General features: G+C 44.3%; 1 protein-coding gene across 4 annotated transcripts in view; it reads left to right on the top strand.

The window, feature by feature from the left end:
* The window catches only part of FOXJ3 (forkhead box J3), a 129,485-nt gene that overhangs the window by 4,463 nt on the left and 98,220 nt on the right, over positions 1–26,802 (top strand). For 2 of the 4 annotated variants that reach the window (XM_068240545.1, XM_068240540.1), the window contains exon 2: positions 6,831–6,972. The exons of 1 other annotated variant lie outside the window; for it this stretch is intronic. The gene's annotated coding sequence lies outside the window, so the exon portion shown is untranslated. The remainder of the gene's footprint in view (positions 1–6,830; positions 6,973–26,802) is intronic. One more of the 4 variants, XM_068240541.1, reaches the window with a different exon arrangement.

Here is a 26,802-nt window from a genome sequence, read left to right as displayed (position 1 = left end):
TATGCCAGTATTATGGTAATGTACCCATGGCAAGCCTCAGGTCAAAAATTGGAGACTTACCAAAGAGCGAAGTCTCTGGAACCTGGCAGAGGCTTCTCACCTGTCCTCCAGACTTCTGTTGCCACGGTGGACCCGCTAAAGAAATCCATCAAGAGCTTTGTTTTTACTGTGGGGTAAAAACAAAGATGCATTTTGACTTCAGTAAACTTGGTAAGGTGTGTGTGTGTGGGAGCAGATGGGCAAATCAGATTGAAAACATCCATACACTGTAGACTGAATCCTAGAAGCAATTCAGACAGGCACTACAAAAATTGGGTTAGCAGAAGCAGTCAGGGCCTCCCATCTTTCACCAGTCCTCTGACCTTCCCACATATAAATAATGCATTAGGTAGCATATTAAACGGGATATTGCTTGTAAATGTGGTATTAATCCTTAAAGAGACTCTGAAGCGAGTCTAATTTCTCTTTATTAACTTGTATTCATTTGAATCATCCTCAGCCCTGCTAAACCGCTGCTATCTCGCGGCAAATCGAGGGGTTTATAACCCCTATCCCCCTGCCTCCATGCGCGTCAATCTGCCGGCGGATCGCCGCCTCTCCCAGTGAAGGAAGACCGAGAGGGGCGGCGATCAGCGGGGATTGACGTGCGAAGAGGCAGAACTACAGCCAATAGCTTTGCCTCATTCAGGAAGCGCTCCTCGTACACAGGAGAGGGGATTTGGAGGGGTATATACCCCTCATTTTGCCGCGGGATAGCAGCGGTTTAGCAGGGCTGAGGGTGATTCAAATGAATACAAGTTAATAAAGAGAATTTACACTCGCTTCAGTCTCTTTAAGAGTTAGATGTTGTGTCAATGAGACTGGCAATCAGTGGAATTTGGAAATGACAAGTTCCAGCATGCCCTGCAATCACCAGATCATACAGGAAGCTGCCACCTGTAGTCCCTGAGTGGGTGCATTGCTCCAGGTTGCGCACCCAAGCCATTGGAGGTCTATGGAAACCAATGAGAGCTATGCAGCCAGTAAAACCCTTATTCTTCATTACTCGGTAAACATAGCAGATAATTCTGTTTGGGGCCATACCCACCAAGAATGTAGCATGTGTACAGCCATCCTGATATGTCGCCAAAATATCAAGAGTGGCGAGTCATCTCGGCCGAGCACATTGTTCCCCTGTTTACCCCACCCTAGGAAGTTGCTCTATTGTGTTCCAGACCAACATCCCACCTTTCTAGCTGCATTCTAGTAAAGTGTCTGTACAGCACTCAGCCCCAAACTGCTCAAGGGATCGACTCCCAGTCATTGTGCTTATGTAGGCATCTTAAACTGAAACCATGCATGACTTGAAGGTATAAGCATTTTGTGGAATGCCCCTGTTGAGGAACTAGAAATACCATACTCCAACTTAAATCCTTCTAGCGTCCGCTCCCACATGAACAAACGGTTTCTTTTAAAATGGCTTAAGAAATAAAAAAATAGCACAGTCCTCTTATTTACGTTGTCATAAGAACGTTTCCTACAGGCATTTGTAGCATAACCGACCAGCAGCATATGCAAAGGCGGGCTTCTGACATCATACCAGTATTTTTCTATATTGCGACAACAAAAAACCTCAGTCCCTTGTCCTCCTCATCCATCAGCTATGATACGGGGCAGACAGATGTGGGGAAGGAATACTGGGGCTGCCCCTAGCTGCGGCTAGTACTGTAGGCTGCAGCCCACCAGCCTTCTGATAGCTGCAACTTGGGTAAATGTGGCCACTTAGGCCCAGTGCACACCAAAACCTCTAGCAGATCTGTAAAACGCTAGCGGTTTTGGGAGCAGATTTCAGAACGATTCTAGGCATGTTTAGAGCGGATTTCTGAACATGCCTAGCGGGTTTGGCTGTGTTTTTGTGTAGCAGATTACACAAATTGTTACAGTAAAAGCTGTACTGAACAGCTTCTGTAACAAAAACGCCTGGCAAACCGCTCTGAAGTAGCGTTTTTCAGAGCGGTTAGCGGTTTTCCTATCCTTTACATTGAGGCAGAAACGCTTCTGCAAACCGCAAACATGCAGCAGGAGGCACGTTTGCGGTTTGCTACAATCCTCAAACCACCGGTGTGCACCATCTCATTGAGAGACATTAACCGAGCGGTTTGACAGGCGGATGCGGCCGGCGGATCGCATCAAAAACCGCTCAGTGTGCACTGGGCCTTATGGTCCAGTTCATGATTGACTGACCAGATGAAAATTTGGAGGAACATTAAGGCCTCTTTCACAGTGGGACGTTGCGTTTGATGTGACGTTAAAATCGCACAACGTGCCCCTAACGCAGCGCATGTAGGTTATAAAATTGGACGTTATTTTGCACTACGTTGTGTCACCGTTTTCGTCGCATACCGATGGAACGAAAACGGCTCATGCGTTACATTTAAAACAAAAAACATTACTGAGCATGTGCAACACATGTAACACTGCAAATGTATTGCTAAACGCACAGCATGCAGCACCTTCTGAATATTGCTACACGTTACACACAATGCACTGTGAATGTTGCACTGACTTAATATTGCTGTGCGTCAGTCCACATGAAAACATTTTCTAACGTGCGACTTTAACGTCGCACTGTGAAAGAGGCCTCACAGGAAGTGAACAATTGCCCAATTTGATCAATGGAATTGAGCTGAAAAACAAATTGATTCCTGTACTCGGATCTGGCAATTTTTCACTTCTTATTACCGGTAGTGTTCCTGACCATTTTTTTTCTTTTTTTTTTTTGGTCTTCAAAAGTTCATTTATCCCTTCATGCTATGAGAATACATCCTTGCTCTGCTTGCATAAAATAAAGGTGCCGTGAAATTTGGGTTCCCTGGAATAGCCGATAGTAGAATATCTGTATATACCGATATTCTACCATCTTACAGTGGTATTTTTAATTTGTAAAATTTACGGATATTTTTCTACAGCAAAGCCTACCCTATTCTCACACAGAACCCTCCCTCTACCGATGACTAACCTTAACCACTCCCTTCAATGTCTAACCGTAACCCCCCCCCCCCCCCCCCATATGTCTAACCTTAACCTGCGCTGCCAATCTGCCTCAAAAACGGTAATTTGTAAGCACCGCCATAGGTGTATTTATAACTAACGGCAATGCTGTGAAATTTGGGTGGCAGCAAGCGCACACTATTTGTAGCTGTATTTTGCATTGTGGGTGGCCCTGGGCACTCACATTTCACGGTATTCCCATTATTTATAAAGGTGCCCATGGCAGTGCCCACATTTCTGCTGCTAGCGGGTGCCCAAATATCCTGCTTCCATGGCTCTTCCCTCTGTGTCCTCTAGGAATAATTCAGTAGTCTCATAGGGCTGGTGCACACCGAGCGGCTTTTTGGGCGTTTTCAGATCCGCTTGCGGCTGCGGATCTGCTTGGTCAATGTATCTCAATGGGGTGGTGCACACCAGAGCGGCAGGCGTTTTGCAGAAACGAAAAATGCCTGGGTGAGGCATTTTTTGGATTGCGGATGCGTTTCTGCCTCAATGTTAAGTATAGGAAAAACGCAAACCGCTCTGAAAAACGGCACTTCAGAGCGGTTTTGCAGGCGTTTTTGTTACAGAAGCTGTTCAGTAACAGCTTTACTGTAACAATATATGAAATCTACTATACTGAAAACCGCAGCAGCAATCCGCAAAACGCTAGCAAACCGCCTCATAAAAATAAAAAAAAGCGTTTAAAAATCTGCTAGCGTTTTGCGGATCTGCTAGCGGGTTTTGGTGTGCACCAGCCCATAGTGCTTGAACATCAGACGGTCATCTGAAGTCTGTACCTAGCTTTTACCACAATTGTCATAATAAAGTGGATGCAGATGGCTGGAAGTGGCTTTGGTTTTCCTTATGGTAATAGGTTAATCCCGGTATTTCACACTTAAGTACTAAACCAGTCTCCTCTGCTTCCCCCACTTGTACTCAGTAATTATTGTTAACATGCTTTGTGCTAAGTCATTTGTAAGGAAAACTCCTTTTGCTGTGTTTTGATTATAGCCTTGTGGTAACATCCCTGGCTGGCGTTATATAATTGCATCGTTTCCATTGACATTAGTGGTCACAGGGGTTCACTTAAGATCTCTTTTAACTTCTCTGGTATAAAATGCTCAGGATCCGTCTGTGCTGTGAGTGCCAGATCTCGTGCAGATCTATACAGGAATAAAAGCCGCTTCGGCTGGCATCCAGTACCCAGCCCGAGGCTAGATTGGCACTATCTTGCTGCTTTGTGTCTCTGCTGTGGAAATGGCTTTTGCTGCCTTTTGATCTGTTTCAGTGGCTTTGCAGAGGTTTTCTGCTTGAAGTTAGCAGGGAGTCCTGTCTTGTTCGGTACTGCATGATGTGTAGCTTCATAAACAGCTCTAGTTTAATTAAAAAGCAGTATATATAATCTATTGATTTAAATTACGACTCTAGGGAATCTCAAAAATGTACATTTTTAATTCCCACTACTAATCCTGCTGACTTCTACTCCTAGGGAATTCTTGGCAAATGGACAGTTGTTGTAATCTAAATCCGTGCTGCTACATTTCTCAATAACTGTATTTTACCTGTTAGGAAGATTAGTTTTTTTGTTTATTTAAAGCACCCCTGAAGTGAGAGGTATATAAAGGTGACATAATTATTTTCTTTTAAACAATTGTAATTGCTTGGCTGTCTGCAGATCTTTTCACAGTACCTTTTTTTTTTTTTTTTTTTTTTTTTTTTTTTTTTTACACCGAGTGTAAGTCCCACGTTACAGCAGCCAGTAACGCAGCCTAACTCACAGCACTGTAAAATCAATGTGCTGTTCACGGTGCCCACGTTGCGTTACATAGTAACGCAGCACGTTTAAACAAAGTGCTGCATGCTGTAAGTTATACTGGGCTAAGCAGCGTTGGACTGTTTGCACATGCTCAGTAATGTTGGAGGAGGAGGTCTCCCCCTCCTCCTCCGGCCAGCCACATGGCCAATTAATATTCACTGCACTGTGGTGACTGGTGGTGGGACTATAGTGTTGTCCGAATCATGAACGAATTGTTCATTTGATCCGGATCTTTTTTGTGAGTCGAATCATCCGGATCATCACAATGAAAGATTCGGTTCACAGTGGATGTCTGTCTGGAAGAAACAGGAACATACAGAATGTACAGTGCAGGGAAAGTCCTGTCCTGCTAGTCATTTCACCAAGTCTGCTTCCCTAGTAAAATGATTCAAATGATTTGGTTCAAAGATCCAGATCTTTTCAATGATCCGATTCAAATGATCCGAATTCTTAAAAAGAGCCGAACTTCCTATCACTAACCTGGAGCGGCTGCTTTGAGAGCTGCATAACGCAGTTCAATCTGACGTCCAACTTCAACACCACCATGCGTTGCGTTAGGGGCACGTTATGCGACCATGACGTCCCCTAAAACGCAACGTCTTGGTGGGAAAGTAGCCTGAAAAATTGTTTGGGCAATCAAATGATTGGATTGGCAGAAAATTAAAATCCATTGGTGTCTTTACTCGACTTTGAACGATTCCAAAAATGATCATTTGACTGCAGTATTGTCGGTTGTAATGGATAGGAAGTACAGATTGGTTTGTGGACAGTGTTTGACAATAGACAATGTTTGTTTATGATCGCATTTATCTGACCGCTTGAATGATTCTTAGCTAAAAATTGGACCGCTAGTGGCCAGCTTTATACTTTTTAGCCATAGACCCAGAACAATCATGCAGCCCAGTTGCTCTGACTAGATTTATACCATGCTTGTTTCAGGTATGTGATTCAGACACTACTGCAGCCAAAGAGATCAGCATGACAGTCAGGCAGTTAGTAAATAGATATGGCCCTTGAGCATTGGAGTTGGACCCCTGTGGCTTGAATGGAAACAAATATGCTAACATCCATGTCCCTTGCACTTCAGGTTTCCTTTAAAGAGGAACTATTGACTGCTACAAAATCTGCCACATACAGTTCTAACATTCTGTTCATGTTAAGTTACAAAAAACGTTCATGCTACGGTAAGTTGCCATCTTAAAGCAGAAGGCATTCTGCATTTTGGGAGCAAGAAGGGATTCCCATGATGCATCACTTCAGCACAATAAGGATGCGTTTCACTACAGGCTTGCATTTTACGTGTGAGAATTTGCATGTAAAATTCCTTGCCGGCTAGCGTATTAAACAAGTCCTCCTCCATTGGCTTTCTGTGTAAAACATATGTAAATTTTTCCATTTCACATGATCATGTGCGTAATGCAAAAAAATGCAACTTTTTTGGGGGGGCACATTGTGAATGAACATTCACATTACATGTAAACTAGTCCATTGACTAAAATCAGCATGCATTCTAAAGCTAATTATTGTTACAAAATAACACAAATTCTAAATGAAATAAATTGAAGCTCAGCCTAAGTGAACACTGTAAGCACAGTATTCCTTTATGTCCCTGAAAATCTAGACACGTATCCAGAGCCACTAGTGTACAGCATGCCTATAGCCTATTTATTTTACAGAGCCATATATCCTACTTGTATGTTATAAATACCTGCACTCCTCTTCACTGGTCTGTTTTTTGATGGTGGAATTGGCAGTCATTTTACAGAGATTGTTTGTAGCAACCGTGGCCCAAAGTGCCAGACTATTACTGATTTTGCCTTATTTCTGTGATATTATTTTTTTTATTATTCCCCTTAGCTCTGAGAGGGTGGTTGTCAGGCACTGTTCTCAGAAGCAGAGCCTGCTGCAGACATAGAACGTTTGTAAAATGCTGTATACGGTCCTAGGTCAGTGATTACATCGCTTTCAGTGCTCATCGTGGTCTTGTGCTTTTTCCCACTAGTGTCCGGTGCTGACATTCTGCCCTCCGCAGTGAAGAAACCAAGTGTGAGCATCTGAGGCCGGACTCCATAAAGTTGTTGCTGTCCAGCCAGCGTCTTATTGGGAGGAAGTGCTGTACTGCTGGGCTGCATCAGTGGTGAGGGGTGTGTGATTTATTTAAAAACCACCTTTATTGTACAGCTTCACACATTTTAATGCTCTGGCCACAGCATCTATACAGGTTTCGGTAACCCTTGTTCACATTGCGTTTGGCTCGCGTGTCCGTCCGCTGTGGGTTTTTTTTCCTGCGTTTTTTTTAAGCGGTTTCCAGTGATTTTTCTGCATGTTCGCTCGTTTTTGTGGGCATATTAGTAAGCTCTTTTGCAGAGCGCTTCCGTCTTTTGATCCGGAAAAAAACCGAGAAACAATAAATACAATGCATTTAAAAAAAAAACAGAAAAAAAAACGCTCACGCAATCGCCTGCCAAAGCAATTTTATGAGAATTTTGTGTTGTTTTTTTTCTATACCTTCCGTTGAGGCAAATCGCCTCAAAAATGGCCCAAGCACCACTTTTGTAAGCGGATCGCAAACGAACCGCTCAGATATGAACTCTCTCATAGAGAATTATTGCACAAGCGTTTTCAGGGTGATTTTGAAAATCGTCCACGCTTAAATTTTTATATAATGTGAACAAGGCCTTACAGACTGGAAGTATTAGCACTACCGGTAGCCATGCTGTCAGTTTTTTTTTTTACTTTTAGACCTTAGTTGGCCTTAAAGGGACACTGTAGGGGGATCAGGGGAAAATGAGTTGAAGTTACCCGGGGCTTCTAACGGTCCCCCACAGACATCCTGCGCCCGCGCAGCCACTCCCTGATGCTCTGGCCCTGCCTCTGGTTCACTTCTGGAATTTCAGACTTTAAAGTCTGAAAACCACTGCACCGGTGTTGCCATGTCCTCACTCTCGCTGATGGCACCAGGAGCGTACTGCGCAGGCCCAGAATGGTCTGTGCCTGCGCCGTGCGCTCCTGGTGACATCAGGGGAAGCGAGGACACGGCAACGCAGGCGCAGTGGTTTTCAAACTTTAAAGTCTGAAATTCCAGAAGTGAACTGGAGGTGGGGCCGGAGCATCGGTGAGTGGCTGCACGGGCAAAAGGATGCCTGCGGGGGACCATTAGAAGCCCCGGGTAACTTCAACTCCTTTTCCCCCGACCCCCCCCTCCCCCTACAGTATCCCTTTTAAAAGATCATCACGCTTGGTTTAGTGGATTTATTTATGGTTCTGAAATTCCCCTAAAAAACCTGTTACAATGGTGTGGTAATCCTCATTCTTGTGTCTTGCTGAGGTGTCTGTGTAGATTCATTCTCTTCTGTACTTTATGACGTTTCTCCAGTGTAACATTCAGCGTTGTGCAAGTAGCACTGGATGAGGTATGCTACAGTGCTGCTCATGTAACTTTGTAACACTGTGATGTTGCAAGTCCCTAATGATCAATGGCTTAACACTAGCTGACTGGTTACTGTAATTTCACAGTTTGCATTGTTTGCTTTGGCATTGTTTAGTCACCTTGTTAATGCTGGCATATTAGTGAAGCTTGCTGCTAATTAGCTTGTGAGCTCAGGTGCTTGCCTCTAGGCTGGAATTGGGGCCACTGGGAAGTCTGTCATCCTCTGTTGTAATGTCTGGTGCCTGGAAGATTTTGTGTGCATTTTCTGGCACCTTGTAGCTGGCCACCAGTGGTGTAAGCGTACTGGTTTTTGCTCATGTATAGCAGGAGTTTTCTACTTTGGTTCTTAAAGTGAACCTGAACAGAGTAAAATGATTTAAAATAAACACATGATGTACCTGCAAATGAATATTACATACTTACTTCACCATCAGTTCCTCTCCGAAGATCACCATTTTCTTCTTACAGTGATCCCTTCCAGTTCTGACAAGATTTTGTCAGAGCTGAAATACATTTAATTGTGCTGACCAGGAAGCCGTTCTGGGTTAGTGGCCATTTTTAAAATGGAGGACGGAGAATTCCCTTAATCATAGTGGACAAACAGGACGCAGGAGAGGAGAAAGAAACTGATGAGTAGACTACACTGGAGGCAAATGACATATATCAGACATATATCAGTGTTCTCCCCAAGCTCTTTTAGCCTGGTGCTCCACCCGGCTAGTTTTGGTGACCACCCGGCTGTCATCAGCTCACTTCCTCCTATGATGTAAGCAGAGTTGCTCACAGAAGCACTGGTCCTGCATTCTCATCTCGCCTCACCCGGCTACTATTTCATGCCACCTGGCTAGAAAAAAATTCTGGGGAGAACACTGATATATGTATGTTTATTTTCAGTTCAGGCTTGCTTTAAGGCTGCATAGTAAGCAGTAACCCACTACCAGGTAATTTAGTGTTGGTAGTTTTGATCCTGTAGCCCGTTTGCTGGAAAGACCCTACCAGATCTATATAATGTTTATTTCCTTTTCATCCCTTCACCTGCATACCTGGAGAGACATGCACTCTCCCACGTGTGTTCAAAATGAGATACGCCCACTGAAGTATAAAACACTTCAACTTACTTTAACTTTTCAGTGTACGGTACTTTTTGCTCCTTACTTTTTTCTCTGTGGTTGTTTTGGCTAGTTGATTGAGCTTTTTCTTTGGTGGTTGTAAGTGTGAGAGGAGAACGATGCTAAAAAAGTAAATTAAAAAGTTATTTATAGTTACGTAGCTTCTAAAAAGAGTCACTAAAACATGGACTTTGAAAAGGTAAGAAATGGTGCAGGACGTGTGTCCACTAAAAGGATGTGTTTTGGAGAGTCTTTTACTGTGGTCCAGCTCCTCAGGTACAATATACAGTATCTGAAGTTCCAGCTTATAAATGTAGTACTGTAGTATCTGCTTCTGAGGAGGAACTCTGCTTCTAGGTAGGATAACTGTCATCATAACTTTTCATCATTAGAATATTGGCCATGTAGAAATGGCAGGTAAGGATACAGTAAATATGATGATAAAAAGCAGTAATATACTTATTAAAGCAGACATAAACCTAAGTTTATAGAGTATTGATTCATTGTTCCCAATGCAAAATACCAACACCGATAACAGTTTAAGCATAAGCACTGTGAAAGTTATTTGACAGTATACCTGATTGGAGGCAAAGCCACCTAAGGTAGGTTTAAGAAGTTCATGCTGGATCCACATGCCTCTGTGCATTGTCCATTTCTCTCCTCAGTTCTCCTCGCCCCATGAAGATTTTTTTTGACTTTCAGGTAAAGTCAAATTTTTAGACAGGAAGAAGGCAGGCTTGCGGTAATGTGATCATGAAGACTGGGGGGAGGGGGAACAGACTATGCATAGAGTGAGGTATGTAGATCTAGTATGAACAAACCTCTGTGCTTACCTTAAGTAGCTGTGCCTGGGGTCAGGTATACTTTAAGCACTACCATTTGAAAGAATTTGTTATAAAGCCAAGTGTTTCTGGTTCGAGAAGCTGTAACGAAGTTGATTCAAGGGCACTGAAAGGAACAATATCTGAAAGGATGCAGTATCTCAGTCTTAAAGAACTGCCCTTTTCTTTTTTGTTTTTCTTTTTTTTTTTTTATTACAAACTTAAGTTGTGGAATGAAAATCCTAAAGATGGCCCCCTCGTGGCCAGAGTTAATTTCATTGATGCAGCACGGTGCTGTAGTGATTAGCAGTCTTGCCTTGCAGCGCTGGGTCCCTGATTCTCATCCCAGCCAGGGCACTATCTGCACTGAGTTTGTATGTTCCCCCCGTGTCTGCGTGGGTTTCCTCCGGGCACTCGGTTTCCTTCCACATCCCAAAACCATACAAATAAGTTAATTGGCTTCCCCGTAAATTGGCCCTAGACTATTACATACACTACATGATACATACATAGACATAGGACTATGCTAGGGATTATATTGTGAACACCCTCTGGGGGACAGTTAGGTAACAAGACAATGTACTCTGTACTGCGCTGCAGAAGATGTGGGCACTATATAAATACGTAAAAATAATTGTTGCTTCCTTGCAAAATGCACTAGCTAAATGAATCTGAGGGAAACATGTGAATGTTCTGCTTCCTCAATAGCTATCCTTTTCCTTTTTATATCAGGTTTGGGTAGCAGGATAATGAAGTAGTGAACCAATCTTCCTATGAGGGTTTGGCAGAGTGATTGATTACCTGTAAAAGATATTATAATCATATTTTTGTATGATTCTTCTGTAAAATATCAGTCACACTTTGCAAGAACTTTGGCTGAAGTAATGGAACACGGGTCTAAAAACTTCCTTTTGAAAGCTTGAGCTAAAATCCCAATTTTTAAGGTGTGTACACACATCCAGCCTTGATTGGCCAATTTTACCACTTCCATGTAGTATGAGAGCTTGTCTGCACAATCTGTTCAAAGAATCCAAAGTCTGTTGACCCTCATACTACATCGGAATGGAAAAATTGGCTTATCAAAATTGTATGCACCATTGGTCTAAGAAAGTGATACCTCAGAGCCAAAAGAGAAGTAGAGGATTTTTTTTTAAAGAGAACCCGAGGTGGGTTTGAAGAATATTATCTGCATACAGAGGCTGGATCTGCCTATACAGCCCAGCCTCTGTTGCTATCCCAAACCCCCCTAAGGTCCCCCTGCACTCTGCAATCCCTCATAAATCACAGCCACGCTGCTGACAAACAGCTTGTCAGAGCTGGCTGTGTTTATCTCTATAGTGTCACTCTGCTGCTCTCCCCGCCTCCTGCAGAACTCCAGTCCCCGCCTGCAGCCCTTCCCTCCCTGCTGATTGGAGGGAAGGGACGGGGCAGGGACCGGAGCTATGCAGGAGGCGGGGGAGCAGCTGAGACTGACACTACAGATGTAAACACGGCCTCACAGCACGACTGTGATTTCTGAGGGATTGCAGAGTGCAGGGGGACCTTAGTGGGGTTTGGGATAGCAACAGAGGCTGAGCTGTATAGGCAGATCCAGCCTCTGTATTCAGATAACATTCTTTAAACACACCTCGGGTTCTCTTTAAGCATAAAGTTACTGGGTAGTAAAATTAGTACAAAGGATGCACATGTATCAGTACTCTAGGTTTAAGGGTATCCACCATGTAGAAAAGAAGGTGATGCAGGGATGATGAACAGTTCATAGCAGGCGCGTAACTATAGCCCCTGCTGTCGTGGGGGGTGGCAACGGTCCTGTTTGTAATGAATGCAGAGCAGGCAGTGCAGTCTAGTGTTATGCTAGGTACACACTATGAGATTTTTCAGGCAGATTTACTGTCAGATCGATTATTTCCAACATGTCCGATCTGATTTCCGATCGATTTCTGACTGTTTTCCATTCACTTCTATCAGAAATTGATTGAAAATCAGATCGGACATGTTGGAAATATCTGCCAGAAAATAGCATAGTGTGTACCTAGCATAATACATACCTGCTCCCTGTGTGATATGCCTCCTTGTTTTTCCTGTTCAGTTTGCAAGTGCCGTGCATCCGACCAATCACCACATGGCTCCAGTCCCCGCATGGTGTTTTGCTGGCTGCACAGCACTTCTAAACTGAACAGGAAGTGGAGAATTGGGAGCATGACTAAAATGTGTTGGCCCGTTTCCACTAGTGCGGTGCGAATCGCTGGGATTCCACCTCTGACAAAATCGCATGCGGATGCGATTCCGCATGTGATTTTTGCCACGATTTCGCATGCGATTTCGCATAGGCAGGCTATCAGCGATTTCAACCATGTCACTGCCTGGCTCAATGTACATTAGTTTTAGTGCGAATTCGCACGCGAAATCGCGGCAAAAAACGCATTTGCGATTTCCCCTATTAAATACATTGCCTACGAATCGCCTGCATTCCACACGCAGGCGAATTCTGCAGGCCCTACCATGCAGAAAAATCCTGCACAGAAAAACGCACCAAAAAACTGACAAGTGGAAACAGTCTCATCCACTTGTATTGGTTATGCGAATCCGCATGCAGACAACGCATGCGGATTCGCTCTAGTGGAAACGGGCCCTTACCCTTTGATGCCCTATAACTAAAAGTCCTTGGATTCCTTCACTAATTCAGGAAAATTGCAGAATAGGATTATAAAGTTATCATCCTAGTCATTTCCGTTATGCTCAAGTATTTTTCTGCCATATAACAACTCTGCTGCAATAGTTTGAAAATTTTTTCCTGCAGAAGGTGAGGTTCAGTTTTTAAAGAGAAACCGTATCCAAGAATTGAACTTCATCCCAATCATTAGCTGATACCCCCTTTCCCATGAGAATTATATTCCTTTTCTCAAACGGAACATCAGGGGGCTCTGTATGGCTGATTTTGTGGTGAAACCCCTCCCACAGTGTGATGTCAGTGCCTCACAGCACTGAGGTACTGACATAACACTGTGGGAGCCTTGTTGCATTGTGGGAAATAACAGCTGTTTCCAACTGCCAAAAAAAAGCACGCAGCGTGTCCTTCCAGTGACATCACCTGCCAGCAGTAGTAATTTCACCATGTAAGAAATGTCAGACTGTAAATAAGGGAAAGGAAAGATTTTACAATGGAAAACACTGACTAAATCATTTATACATAATTGTAAAAAAAATAAATTAATGTATTACATTATTTTCGCTGGAGTTCCTCTTTAAGTTAAGGGCTCTGCCTCTGACACAGGAGACCAGTGTTCGAATCTCGGCTCTGCCTGTTCAGTAAGCCAGCACCTATTCAGTAGGAGACCTTTGGCAAGTCTCCCTAGCACTGCTACTGCCTATAGAGCGCGCCCTAGTGGCTGCTGCTCTGGCGCTTTGAGTCCGCCAGGAGAAAAGCACAATATAAATGTTATTTGTCTTGTCTTGTCTTTAAGTGGTTCCTAAAACATAGATCAAAGGCAATTTTTTTACTTTGAGATTTTGATTTGATGGCAGAAGTCAATTTAAGACACCCTTTTTTCCCCATGTATACCTACACCACTCAAGTCGGCAACTTCTAAGAATTACCCTGAAATTGCTGAGGAAAGTGTGGAACCTGCAATATAAAGCCTTGCCTTATGGCCTAAGCTCCAAGGCTGTTTACAAACGTGATGGGTGTGTTGGCTGCTGACCTGAGATAAAGATGAGTGAAGCTGGCTCTTGTCTGGATGACTTGCTACTCAAGTCTCTGTTGGTCACTTTGTTGAGGAAACATGTAAGTGTAGTGCTGTCATTTAAATACCAAAATTGGTTCCGTCTCCGATTCAGGTGATTCAGTTCTTGTGGTTAATATATTCAGTACCAGAGTCTGCAAAGTACTCTTCCTTCAGGGGAGGTGTCATGGTTGTAAAATATAGCAAAGGCAAAAGCCGTGTTCTCGTTGAGAGTAGGTAAGACTGTTAAGCTTTATGTCATCCACGATAGAAAGTATGCTACAGGCAAGGGCTTTTGTAACCACTTCAGGCAAATGTGCACAGAACATAGGACAAGGGCTGAAAACACTTCATCCATTATTTCACCTATAACTCGCCATAAAAGCCTCTCTAGTGCCATAGAGCGCTAAAACCTGTATATCAGAAAATATTAGCTTGCCATAAAATGGGTTTGCCTCAGCACTGGGACATTTTCATTTGGAAGAGGTGCCTATCTCAGTGGAATAAGTGTTTGAGGCATTTGGCCACAGGTAATATCTTTAAGTGTATCCAATCTGCTGGTGCTAGGAGTTTGAAGCCAGATTTCCCAAAATACCACTGTGGTGCTGTTTTTTGGAAACATAGCTCTATGGAGATAACTTGTCAAGGTTCTTTTCCTGGAGAAACAGAATCTACAGTCTTTGTCAGTTCAGCTTGTGAAAACTTTAAGCTGTGAAGTGACAGAATCAGAAGAGTGGGAAATTAACTCATTGATTTTTCAAACCACATCCTCTGGTGCACCTAATTGTGACAACAAAAGATACCAAACTAAAGAGGTGGACTTCATGTACACATTTGGGATTTTCTGTTTCTTGCATATTTTTCCTTCTTTGATTCCTCAGGTACGTCAAAGAATCTGTTATGACAGAATATCAATTCTAGTTGATCCGTGATGGGCAAAGAGGACATGTTTTTTTTTTTGTACTTAACCACTTAAGGACCGCCCCCAGCCGATGGGCGGCGGCAAAGTCCGGGCCCAAACGACCGCAATACGCCCATCGGCGGGGGCGGCTGCGGGAGTGGCTATGCGGCGATCGCGTCATTCGTGACGCGATCAGCCGCCGGGGACTGGCTCCGCCCACCGTTCACTGTAACCCGCCGGCCGTTCGGAAGCGCCGGCGGGTTACTAGCACCCGGATCGCCGCTGCACGTATGTATAATAGGCTTTGTAATGTATACAAAGCCTATTATACTGGCTGCCTCCTGCCCTGGTGGTCCCAGTGTCCAAGGGACCACCAGGGCAGGCTGCAGCCACCCTAGTCTGCACCCAAGCACACTGATTTCCCCCCCCCCCCTGCCCCCTGATCGCCCACAGCACCCCTCAGACCCCCCCCCTGCCCACCCCCCAGACCACTGTTTGTACCCAGTCACCCCCCTAATCACCCATCAATCACTCCCTGTCACTATCTGTCAACGCTATTTTTTTTTTTTTAGTCCCTAATCTGCCCCCTACTCCCTCCTGATCACCCCCACCCCTCAGATTCTCCCCAGACCCCCCCCCCCCCCAGACCCCCCCCTCGTGTACTGTATGCATCTATCCCCCCTGATCACCTGTCAATCACCCGTCAATCACCCCCTGTCACTGCTACCCATCAATCAGCCCCTAACCTGCCCCTTGCGGGCAATCTGATCACCCACCCACACCAATAGATCGCCCGCAGATCCGACATCTGATCACCTCCCAAGTGCAGTGTTTACATCTCTTCTCTCCTCTAAACACCCACTAATTACCCATCAATCACCCATCAATCACCCCCTATCACCACCTGTCACTGTTACCCATCAGATTAGACCCTAATCTGCCCCTTGCGGGCACCCAATCACCCGCCCACACGCTCAGATTGCCCTCAGACCCCCCCTTATCAATTCGCCAGTGCAATATTTACATCTGTTATTCCCTGTAATAACCCACTGATCACCTGTCAATCACCTATCAATCACCCCCTGTCACTGCCACCCATCAATCACCCCCTGTCCCTGCCACCCATCAATCAGCCCCTAACTGCCCCTTGCGGGCAATCTGATCACCCACCCACACCAATAGATCGCCCGCAGATCCGACATCAGATCACCTCCCAAGTGCAGTGTTTACATCTCTTCTCTCCTCTAAACACCCATTAATTACCCATCAATCACCCCCTATCACCACCTGTCACTGTTACCCATCAGATTAGACCCTAATCTGCCCCTTGCGGGCACCCAATCACCCGCCCACACGCTCAGATTGCCCTCAGACCCCCCTTATCAATTCGCCAGTGCAATATTTACATCTGTTATTCCCTGTAATAACCCACTGATCACCTGTCAATTACCCATCAATCACCCCCTGTCGTTGCCACCCATCAATCACCCCCTGTCACTGCCACCCATCAATCAGCCCCTAACCTGCCCCTTGCGGGCAATCTAATCACCCACCCACACCAATAGATCGCCCGCAGATCCGACATCAGATCACCTCCCAAGTGCAGTGTTTACATCTCTTCTCTCCTCTAAACACCCACTAATTACCCATCAATCACCCCCTATCACCACCTGTCACGGTTACCCATCAGATTAGACCCTAATCTGCCCCTTGCGGGCACCCAATCACCCGCCCACACCTCAGAACGCCCTCAGACCCCAGCCCTGATCACCTCGCTAGTGCATTGCTTGCATCTATTTCCCCCCTCTAATCACACCTTGAGACACCCATCAATCACCTCCTGTCACCCCCTAGCACACCTACCCATCAGATCAGGCCCTAATTTGCCCCGTGTGGGCTCCTGATCACTCGGCCAAACCCTCAGATCCCCCTCAGACCCCCTTCCGATCACCTCCCCAGTGCATTGATTACATCTATTTTCCCCTCTAACCGCCCCCTGAGACACCCATCAATCACCTCCTGTCAACCCCCTAGCACTCCTATCCATCAGATCAGGCCCCAAACATCCTGTCATCTAAGAGGCCACCCTGCTTATGACCGGTTCCACAAAATTTGCCCCCTCATAGACCACCTGTCATCAAAATTTGCAGATGCTTATACCCCTGAACAGTCATTTTGAGAAATTTAGTTTCCAGACTACTCACAGTTTTGGGCCCGTAAAATGCCAGGGCAGTATAGGAACCCCACAAGTGACCCCATTTTAGAAAGAAGACACCCCAAGGTATTCTGTTAGGTGTATGATGAGTTCATAGAAGATTTTATTTTTTGTCACAAGTTAGCGGAAATTGATATGTATTGTTTTCATTGTTTTCATAGAAGATTTTATTTTTTGTCACAAGTTAGCGGAAAATGACAATTAAAATCAATTTCCGCTAACTTGTGACAAAAAAAAAAAATCTTCTATGAACTCATTATCCTCCTAACGGAATACCTTGGGGTGTCTTCTTTCTAAAATGGGGTAATTTGTGGGGTTCCTTCCTATACTGTCCTGGCATTTTAGGGGCCCTAAACCGTGAGGAGTAGTCTTGAAACAAAATCAAAATGACCTGTGAAATCCTAAAGGTACTCATTGAACTTTGGGCCCCTTAGCGCAGTTAGGGTGCAAAAAAGTGCCACACATGTGGTATCGCCGTACTCAGGAGAAGTAGTATAATGTGTTTTGGGGTGTATTTTTCCACATACCCATGCTGAGTGGGAGAAATATCTCTATAAATAGACAATTGTGTGTAAAAAAAAAAATAAAACAATTGTCATTTACGGAGATATTTCTCCCACCCAGCATGGGTATGTGTAAAAATACACCCCAAAACACATGATACTACTTCTCCTGAGTACGGCAATACCACATGTGTGGCACTTTTTTGCAGCCTAACTGCGCTAAGGGGCCCAAAGTCCAATGAGCATCTTTAGGCTTTACAGGGGTGCTTACAATTAGGCACCCCCCAAAATGCCAGGACAGTGAACACACCCCACAAATGACCCCATTTTGGAAAGTAGACACTTCAAGGTATTCAGAGAGGAGCATAGTGAGTCCGTGGCAGATTTAATTTTTTTTTGTCGCAAGTTAGAAGAAATGAAAACTTTTTTTTTTTTTTTTCACAAAGTGTCATTTTCCGCTAACTTGTGACAAAAAAATAAAATCTTCTATGAACTCACCATGCCTCTCACTGAATACTTTGGGATGTCTTCTTTCCAAAATGGGGTCATTTGGGGGTATTTGTACTATCCTTGAATTTTAGCCCCTCATGAAACCTGACAGATGCTTGAAAATGGGAAAATTCACTTTTGGCACCATAGTTTGTAAACGCTATAACTTTTACCCAATCCAATAAATATACACTCAATGGTTTTTTTTTTTATCAAAGACATGTAGCAGAATAACTTTCGCACTCAAATGTATAGGAAATTTTACTTTATTTGAAAAATGTCAGCACAGCAAGTTAAAAAAGTTATTTTTTTGCCAAAATTCATGTCTTTTTTGATGAATATAATAAAAACTAAAACTCGCAGCAGCAATCAAATAGCAGCAAAAGAAAGCTGTATTAGTGACAAGAAAAGGAGGTAAAATTCCTTTAGGTGGTAGGTTGTATGACCGAGCAATAAACCGTGAAAGCTGCAGTGGTCTGAATGGAGAAAAAGGCTCTGGTCCTTAAGGGGCGAAAAGACTGTGGTCCTCAAGTGGTTAATTGAATTATCAGTTGGACCTTCCTTCTGACTTTTAGAACTGGACTTTTAGGACCTGATCAGCCACTCAAATTGGAGTTTATTTACCATGTGTCTGAAAGGGAGACGTTAAAGATGGCAATATGGATTTCTCCTCTCACTATTATGAAATAATTTTATTAAGATCAGTGGTTGCAAACCCATGCGTTGCAGCTGCAGTGACACTTTGTTGTCATATTCTGCCCTTTTCAATCACTGTAACCTCTCCTGGTTCCCTTCTGACACTGTCCTCCCCTCCATATGCAATACAAATTGACATTCTGCCCCTCCCTCTCATGCCTGAAATGGAAAAATAGGGTTGTTAGCTGGCTGTTGGGGGGCTGTCACTGGGTGACATGTCACTGAGGTGAAAAGCTGCTATTGTGCAGGTTTCTGCATCCGCCAATTGGTTTCTGTACAGTGATGTGTGCAGTTTGCCATTATTAGTGTGCACTGTGGTAAGAATTTTGGTTTTGTGGAGTAGTCCATTTTTATCTTAAAGGGAATCTGAAGAGAGAGGGATACAGAGTTTCATTGTGTGGTTGTTTTGAGTCGCACACCTGGAAAAAGCATGCCAGCCAGTGGATTCAGACCAAAATCAAAGCATCAGTTCTGCAAGCTTATTATGAGACGTTGGCCTCAATTCACTAAGGGCAGTTCGATAAAATTATTTTGGTTGGTAAAATACCGCATTCGGCTTTTTTTCCGGATTCAATAAGATTTCCTCGCATGCGGTAGAAGTTCAGTAATTTATCAAACAAACATGCTTCAATTCACTAAGCCCTGCTTGGTAAGTCTCACCACCTATGGAGCAGGTCAGCGGTGAGGCAGGATGCTGTGTACATGAGTTGGGGTTTTCTTGTGCAATGCATCCTGTCATCCCTTTAGTTGTGCTGCAGCCACCAGAGGGAGCTCTTCCGTAAAGCTGGCCACTAACGGTCCACTTTCTAGCGAAAAATCGTTCGAGCGATCAAATTCTCATTGGACGAAAAATCGTTCACTACACCATCAACTAACCAATCTTTGCTTCCTATCTATCACGACCACCAAGAAAATCCAAATTTTCGTTCGACGAAAATTCATTCGGGTGACATTTTTTTCATTTGTTCATAATCGATTGTGTCCATCAATGGAGATTATTTACAACCAATCCGATCAGAATTTCTGATCGCTCGAACGATTTTTCGCTAGAAATTGGACCGTTAGTGGCCAGCTTAAGTCAGAAAACAGATAATGCCCATGTAAAGTGATGCAAAAAGCCTCAAAAAAGTCTCCTTCCTTTGCTCTGTGAGGGCCAGGTCCCGCCATCCAGGGTGTCGGACCAAATCAAAGTGTGAAGCAGGGCTGTGTGGGTTTCCCTATTGGCTGCCTGGCTCTCCCTACTGGCTGTCTGTCAATGTTACCACACGGAGAGAGCATGGAGAAGAGTAAGTTATCGGCTGTCAGAGCTGGAGAAAAATATCAAACAATTGTTTGAATTACCGAATGCATAAATCTTTGTGAATTGCAAATTCTTGAGATTTCTTGAGATTTTTACCACACAACTTGGTAATTTACCTCACTAGTCTGTAATTTAAATTTTCTGTGCGGTAATAGGTTTAGTGAATTGGAATTTGGGAAGGTGTTTGGTGAAATCGGCTGTTTTCTTCGTTACTGAATGCGGTAATGCTTAATGAATTGAGGCCAATGTCTAAAGGTGTTCATTAATGGTGCAGTTTCTAAATAATCCAATGCAGATCACCCAGTTCTTTCATGAAACGATTGATAATCGGATCAATTAGGCCCACCAGTTTTCATATAATTAGATCTGAATGATCGTAGACACCATTGTTCACTTAAAATTATACCGTTAATGAGAACTTTTAGAGCATCAGCACAGAAATCGGGAAACTGGTGTTTTTTTAGAAAATAAAGATGGCAGGCTCAGTATACCTCTCGCTTCAGGTTCCCTTTAATTGATGAGTGAGTGGAAAGTGAATTTTTATGTAACAGATTTTGTCTTTCTGTCCAACATGATCCTGCGAAATGTCCATTTGGAAATGCAAGGCATGTATAGCTGGGTTTTGCCTGAAGTTCTGTATTGTGCAGAGTGCTGTGTAGGGAATTTGGCTTGGTAAGATCTGTCCAGTTTTGACACGTGTTTCGGCTCTGCTTATAGCCTGTAGAGTGAGATGCATCATACTCCTCTCACAGATATGTTATGAATCATAGCTAGAAGTGTGAAGTTTAGCTGTCATTGTTACAGTAATTGCTAGTCAAATGAAAATCCCTTCCAAAAAGAGGACGTTCTGTGACATGACTTTCTGATTCATGCAGTTTTCTTTCTCCTCACGCTTTCACTGAACGACACCTAGCAATTCTGCTTCAAAATCTTTCTTCACGGAAGGCTTGTAGAGAAGACCTTGATAAACAATATAAATATATTGTATTTTTGATTTTGTGATGTTAGAAGCTTTTCGTTTGTTTCCATGTAGCGGATGCACTGCGCCCAGCGCCACAGGCCCAACCACTGCGTTTCTGTACAGCGCCCTGTCTGCAGGCACAGCCCATGTGTTGCTGTACTGCGCCCTGTCTGCAGGCCCAGCCCCTGCGTTGCTGATTATAATTGAGTCTGCTTAAACTTGAGGGCCTGAGCCCACTGCTGCATTTTAAAAAACGCATAGAAATGCATGCGTTTTTTTAAGCATTTTGAAAGCGTTTGAATGCGTTTTGACACTTTGTAATGCGTTTAACCACTTAAGGACTGCAGTCTTAAAACCCCTTAAAGGGAACCAGAGATGAACGATTCACACAAAATAAACATATCAGTTGATAGCTTGTAAAGAATAAATACTCTACCTTATAATTTCGCCACTCTGGTGTGCCTTTTTGAGTGTTTTTTATCCTTTATTGCTCCATGAAATATCCAATATGGCCGCCGGCTCATATCTCTTCTGCTTCCAGGTTATAAACTGTTCTGGATGTGCTGTCTAGGCTATATGAGACTATAGACAAGTAGGGCTGCTGCAGCAGGCTTTCATCTGTGTGCTTTCAACTATTATTCTGGTATGCTGTGTGGCTGCCTGTAGGAAGTGTCTCTCACAGAAATGAAACTGCATACAGTAGATAATGACTGGCTGCACAATGCACACAGATAAACTTGTCTGTTTCAGAGCTTCTTTCTCGGCAGCAGCAGCCCCTCCCATGTCAACAGCTCTGAGTAGGGGGCCAGGAGGGGGCAGGCTTGGGCTTGAAAAGACACCACAGAAGAGTGACTCAGCTATAATGTTTCCAGGTCAAACCTAGACTGAGCCAGTCGGTGGATTCTTATCACAGTTGATAACAGATAGATTAGACTGAGAAGAATAAAACTAAAAGCTGGTAGGTGTTTACTGTCATGTTCCCACTGATAAATGTAATAAAATACATGAGGGTGCTTCATCTCTGGTTCTCTTTAAAGGGAAGGTTCAGGGAGGGTGGGTAAAAAATTAAAATCAATTTCCACTTACCTGGGGCTTCCTCCAGCCCGTGGCAGGCAGGAGGTGCCCTCGCCGCCGCTCCGCAGGCTCCCGGTGGTCTCCGGTGGCCGACCCGACCTGGCCAGGCCGGCTGCCAGGTCGGGCTCTTCTGCGCTCCAAGGCCCGGAACTTCTGCGTCCCACGCCGGCGCTCTGACGTCATCAGACGTCCTCCGGGCTCTACTGCGCAGGCGCAGAACTACTACGCGTGCGCAGTAGAGCCCGGAGGACGTCCGATGACGTCAGCGCGCCGGCGTGGGACGCAGAAGTTCCGGTTTTGATCAGGTGCGCGCAAGGGGCAGGTTAGGGTCTGATCTGATGGGTGGCAGTGACAGGGGGTGATTGATGGCTGATTGACAGGTGATCAGTGGGTGATTACAGGGGAAAATAGATGTATACAGTACACGGGGAGGGGGTGATCAGGAGCCCCCAGGGGGCAGTTTAGGACCTAATCTAATATATAGTGTTGACAGATATTGACAGGGTGGCTACCTCCTGCCCTGGTGGTCCCTCAATCACTGGGACCACCAGGGCAGGAGGCAGCCTGCATAATACACTTTGTATACATTACAAAGTGTATTATACACTTACTATGCGGTAGATGGAGGTTAACAACCTACCGGCGCTTCTAAATGGCCGGCGGGTTGACGTCACGGGTGGGCGGAGCCTAATGCCGGCGGATGCGCGCATTTATGCGCACGATCCCCGGTTGTTCAGTCCCACAGGTACTGCTGCCGATCGGCGTTACGCGGTCCTGGGGGTGCCACTTTGCCGACGTCCATAGGTAGTGAGTGGTCGGCAAGTGGTTAAACGCCTAAACGCATTTGTTTCTGTGCGTTTTTAAAAATGCAGCAGTGGGCTCAGGCCCTGAGTCAGCACATACGTGTTTATTAACTGACTACTGGTACTAGAGATGGCCAACGATAAGCAACTCATTTTGGCTTGCATGCAGATTTCATGCAAATTGTATGCGGATTAAAGGTGGACCAAACAAATTAACTTCCTGTCACTCTCAATTGGCCCAGCTTCAAGATGCATATAGTTTGCATGAAATCTGCACACAAACCAGAATTATTAGCATCCCGTTGATCTATAAAGTATCAAGCTACACCTAATCCCTGTTTTATGATTCAAATAGCACTATTGGGTATTACAGCGTATATTAATGCAGCCTTATAATATCGTATTTTCATATTTTTGGGGAGGGCAGCTTACAGATGTGCTTCAACATGTTTAAATCCTTTCTCTAGGCACAGCTCTTAAAGGATACCCGAAGTGACATGTGACATGATGAGATAGACATGTGTATGTACAGTGCCTAGCACACTGACTCAGTCCTGACTCAGACAGGAAGTGACTACGGTGTGACTCTCACTGATAAGAAATTCCCCTTTTTACCTCTTTCTTGCTCTCAGGTGCCATTTTCTGCTAGGAAAGTGTTTTATAGTTGGAATTTCTTATCAGTGAGGGTCACACTGTAGTCACTTCCTGTCTCAGTCAGGACTGAGTCAGCCAATTACATACCTGATATTTAACTCTTTCACAACAGGAGTACAGAGTACAAGGTAAATTTTCCTGTGAGTCCACTAATCTGGTATATCTGATCATGTGTGCTAAATGCCCCAATGTTATGTACGTGGAAGAAACTGGACAAACTCTGAGCAAACGTATGAATGGAAACAGGCACACTATTAATGATACCAAATCTGGACTCCCAGTTGCTACACACTTTAGCTCCAAAAGACACAGCATGGATGATCTTCGTGTCACTGCCCTGAAGGGCGGCTTCAAAACGTCAAATGACCGATTAATAGCAGAAACAAAATTTATGAATTGGTTCAAAGCTGTGGAGAAGGGTTTGAATAAGGACAACAACTTTCTATATTGGTATGAGATTGATGATATTTGAACTGTCTCAGCCACTCTAGCTGAACTTGTGAACTAAGAATTTACGATACCTCTGGGTCAATCCTAATACCAGGTCTGTGAGCAATGGAGTAAACAAGGATCCTTACCTTACCCCATTTAGATGGTCTGTTTGAATTAAGGCATCTTAATGACGTATTTATGCTTGAAAAAAATATCTGTTTTCCCTTTTGATGTTGCATGTATATAAGCTGTCTGTACCACCAGCTTGCAAACTAACAGGATGTAAACCTGACGAAGGCTGCAAGGCCGAAAGCTTGTTTATTCTTATTCATTTGTAGTTAGCCAATAAATGGTATCATCCTGATTTAAAACTTCTTGCTTTAACTCTTTCAGGCAGAGAAGGAAAAAAAGGAACACAGCATAGTTATTTGTGTGCTAGACGCACTGTACATACACATGTCTATCTCATCATGTCACTTTGGGTATCCTTTAATATATTGTGCAATGAATTTATAAGCTAAGGAACCAACTGATACCATTATGTGTGAAAGGTGCTTCTTCAGCTGCTAATCTTATTTTAAAATGTGGTCACATGACCTGAAACAGCTGGGTTGGGGTAATTGGTAACAGTCTCTGTGAGTGAGAGTGCTGCTTGGCTTGCATCTTTAAGCTGCGCAGATTGCACGGGGTTAGGATGTAGGCAAATCATAAGAAGCTTGCAATTGGCAACAAGGTCTGTGCTACAGGAAATGGCCAGATAAGAGTCTGACTTTAACCCCATTGTGACAGTAAATTGGCATCCTGCATTGTTTGCAAGTTTTTAAAGGAATACTGTAGGGGGTCGGGGGAAAATGAGTTGAACTTACCCATGGCTTCTAATGGTCCCCAGCAGACATCCTGTGCCCGCGCAGCCACTCACCGATGCTCCGGCCCTGCCTCCGGTTCACTTCTGGAATTTCAGACTTTAGAGTCTGAAAACCACTGTGCCTGCGTTTGCAGTGTCCTCGCTCCCGCTGATGTCATCAGGAGCTTACTGCGCAGGTACAGACCATACTGAGCCTACGCAGTACGCTCCTAGTGACATCAGCGGGAGCGAGGACACGGCATCGCAGGCGCAGTGGTTTTCAGACTTTAAAGTCTGAAATTCCAGAAGTGAACCGGAGGCGGGGCCGGAGCATCGGTGAGTGGCTGCGCGGGCACAGGATGTCTGCTGGGGACCATTAGAAGCCATGGGTAAGTTCAACTCATTTTCCCCCGACCCCCCCCCCCCCCACTTACAGTATTCCTTTAAACTTCTGTATCACACATATGGCAGGATTATTACATTGCAAAACTGTCACTGCCTGACAAAACCCACTGACACAGCTGACTGGAAGGACAGGCAGGGTAACCACAACCTATAATTCTCTTATGTGAGCCCCATACACCCTTTAGAGACTTCTCGGCTGAGGTGGCCAGTCATGCCTCTCTTCCAAGAATCTAGTGTGTATAGAGCCTCCCCCAATTAGTAATGCCGGATTGTTTTTGCTGAGCTCATTGTTCTACTCCTTTCCCCTCCTGCTGGAGGCCGCACCACTGTGTGCCGTGCCTTCGTTCCCTGCTCCCCCCTTCATAGCCACAGAGTGACAATTCCAACAAGAGCCTGTTGGTTATGATGTTTAGCCACACTCTATGCTGTGTATGAATTGCCTGGCTGCGACTTGTGTGCAGGCACGGCCGTATTTCGCTTCTTCATGAAGAGGAGCGTGGGCACGAAATTCAAAAGGGTTTCGGGCAGCGGTGGTGGAAAGAAAGAATGTCTTTATTGCCAGCTTGGGGCTGCTGAGGAGGAGCTGTAGTGAAGGAAGAATAAAACTTCCACTTTCAGCAAAGGCAGATCACATTATGTTAACCTGATAGGATCTTCTAGAGTCCAGTTCCAGACAACTGTTTTGTAGTCCTGTTCAGGCTCTCGGTGGCAGAGCTTGTTTTCATTTGTATAAACTGCACAATTATATGATTGTACAGTACTTAGTGATGAGTCCCTTGTGGTATCTGTATATTCAGAACTTATCTGGTGTTGCATTTTAAAGAGTGTACCAGTAATGCACATATAAATGATTATATCCACTCCTGCTCGCTGTGTTGTCACCAGGAATTATCAATTGTGTGCTTCAAGGCAACTGAAAATGAGAAAAGGGAGACCTATTTAGGCTCAAGTAAACTGAAAATGTAGGTGTTTTTTTTTTTTTTTTTTTTTTTTTACACTTGAATGACTTCCTGAACTCATATCCTCTAGTGTGCTGTGATCACTCCTATTCCTGCACACACAGTGGGGACTTTGAAGAAAAACTGGCTTGCTGTTTTTAGACCATTTTTTTTTTATTAGGCGGGAACAGAGACTTTGTAGCACTTATACTGCAGTTTGGTAAAGACTGTAGTGCAGGTTTATCAAACCGATGCAGGGGAAGGTGGAGAAGAATTGGTGCACAAGTGGAGCGTTTGCTCAGAGAGAGCAGACCAATTCCTTCACCTGAGCGCTTTCTCCGCTGTTGCGTCAGCGTTTCTCCAATCAGCTTTGCTGCACCGGTTTTGATAAATCTCCCAGCAGTGAAAGTAGGTTGAAAACGTTAGCAAGTAAACTGCAATGGCGTGGTCCTTAGCCAGAGAAAATAAAGGTATGTATCGCCTCTTTTATCTAAAAAATTATAGATATTACAGCTAGATCTGGTATAAAGCAGCATCTTATACATAATGCAACTACCGTATATACTCCCATATAAGCTGACCTGCATATAAGCCGAGGTACCCACTTTCCCTCAGAAACTAGGAAAAAGTGATTGACTCGCGTATAAGCCCCCTGCCCAGTATAGCCCCCTCTACAG

This window comes from Hyperolius riggenbachi, chromosome 6, assembly GCF_040937935.1.
Source record: "Hyperolius riggenbachi isolate aHypRig1 chromosome 6, aHypRig1.pri, whole genome shotgun sequence".
NCBI lineage: Eukaryota > Metazoa > Chordata > Amphibia > Anura > Hyperoliidae > Hyperolius > Hyperolius riggenbachi.
This window is presented reverse-complemented; position numbering and strand designations above follow the sequence as displayed.